Raw genomic sequence first — 2,500 nt, 5'->3', positions numbered from 1 at the left:
AAGCACTCCCGCGATCGCACCCTGCGCGCGCACGCACACACGCACGCACGCGCACACACACACACACACACACACACACACACACACACACACACACACACACACACACACACACACACACACACACACACACACACACACACACAGGGGCGTCACTTAAGGGAGGTATGGGGGGTGTTCACCCCCCCAACTTTTAAAAAGGCCTCTTTTTGCAGGGCAAAATCTAGTTCTGCAGGGCAAATTTTCTGGTATTTATAATTTATAATTTTCTACCAATAATACGATATATAATACTGGTTGATGGTCCATTCCGGTCTACTTATAAAGAGCTAGTGAGCATTTTCTTTTTCGTGATTTGCAGGGCAAAAAATATTTTTTCAGGGCAAATTTACCCGTCACCCCCCAACTCATAACATGAAGTGACGCCCCTGCACACACAAACACACACACACACACACACACACACACACACACACACAACAAACACACACACAGACACACACAAACAAACAAACAAACACATACAATAAACGTTTGGTCAGTTATTGTTTTCTTCTGAGTAAGCACATTATGCAATATTGATATATGGACCTATGAATTGCATGGCTCCATGTGCTATCACGGTAGACTAAAAATCTATGGCATTTAAATAAACGAATCTACAAATTTACCTTTGATATCAGAGTCAACTTTCTGTAATTTTGTGTAAGCGGTGATATTACGGTGTCGTTTTGTTTTGTATTTATGTTCGGTTAAGGGAAAAAATCAACCCCGTGTGTGTGTGTGTGTGTGTGTGTGTGTGTGTGTGTGTGTGTGTGTGTGTGTGTGTGTGTGTGTGTGTGTGTGTGTGTGTGTGTGTGTGTGTGTGTGCGCGTATGCACATATACATATATTACACATCACCCAGTCATATCTTTGAACACATTTCAAAATCACACCTACATTTCCTCAATCTCTCCCAATAGACTACAACGAAAGAAAGAAAGAGAAAAATAAAGAGAAAAGAAAAAAAAATCCTGTTTAAGTGAAAGTTCTAAAAGAAAGAGTATTTTTTGGACGAACGCCTTCCAAAGGGGCAGTACCATGAGAGTCGAAAATGAAAGTGCAGCAAACACGATAGGAAACTCCCAAGACAATTTCGCGTCACTAAAGTTTTTCTTTTTTTTCTCTCTCTCTCTCTTTCTTCTTTTTCTTTCTCTACCTTTCGTTTTCCTAAGGGGGTAGAGGATGGGGGGATAGGAACGGCGTTTTATTTATTCTTTGAGGAAAATTTGGAGAGTTCCTTAGAGTGCCTGGTTTCCGGGAAATGCACGTGTCACTTCTATCTTCTATGGGTCAAAGGAAAAGAAAGTGAGTGTTTGGATGCTCGAGTTTTCTGCCTTTGCAAAATGAGAGAAAAGCTGTTACTTTCCTCTGTTTACAAAGTGTCCAATGTGGTGGATGGTTCATCATTTAGAAAGGTTATCTCTCTCTTTTTTTAAGTTAGTAAAATTCCATTCATAGAAGCTTCTAATTGTTTTTCGATAACGAATTGTTAATTAAACAAGGGTCACACAATTTACCTCAGATCAATTTACTTTAACAAACAGTTAAAATAATTACAAAAAAAAAAGAAAAAAAAATCCATTCATATCCGCTCAAATTTGCTTTCCAATGACGAATTATCACCAACACAAGGATTTCTTCGAACCTCCATCAGTGAAACAGTAACCGAGAACCGCCCGAAACCATATGATATATGCAACCAACAACGTCATTTCTCATATTTAAAAGCGCAACCGTGGTAGGCACCCAATAAATGCACTTAGCCCGAGGAATGGAAAAGATTAATGCGAAGGAGAAGTCAGCTGGTGGAAAGTTTGTGTGCGTATGTTCTTTACCTGTTTCTGTCGTGATTCCAGAGGAGATGCGGTCCACAGAACCACGTCTCTTGGGAACATAGCGGGATTTATTACTTTCTTAATAGAATTCATACAGGGATCCTTTTACCATTTATTAAATCTTATTTGTAGAGAGCATTACAAAGTAGGGTTATTATGAAGCCTCATGGCGCGTGATACGACGGTCAACCTACTTTCGAAAATTTGTATCGTCATCTGTTTACGTAACAGATCTGGTTGGAAAAAAATGCATCTCACTCACTAAAGTGTTTTCGAGCTATAAAATTTCACAGATGCTCTCTCTGCGTTTGGACAAGCCTACGATCGGTTTCAGATTTTCTTTCTATCCTTTCTTTAATTCTCTCTCTCTCTCTCTCTCTCTCTCTCTCTCTCTCTCTCTCTCTCTCTCTCTCTCTCTCTCTCTCTCTCTCTCTCTCTCTCTCTCTCTCTCTCTCTCTCTCTCTCTCTCTCTCGCTCTCACCTAAGAAATTACAGGAAATTCTCATAAAATCAGCAACGGTTCACTGCAGTTCGGACAAGCAACATGTTATTACAGTCCTGGTTAGAATTGTTCTTATGTTCTTACATGTTGTCGCCATGACAAAATTTCGACAAATTAG

The sequence above is a fragment of the Penaeus monodon genome, chromosome 2, assembly GCF_015228065.2.
Source record: "Penaeus monodon isolate SGIC_2016 chromosome 2, NSTDA_Pmon_1, whole genome shotgun sequence".
Classification (NCBI taxonomy): Eukaryota; Metazoa; Arthropoda; class Malacostraca; order Decapoda; family Penaeidae; genus Penaeus; species Penaeus monodon.
This window is presented reverse-complemented; position numbering follows the sequence as displayed.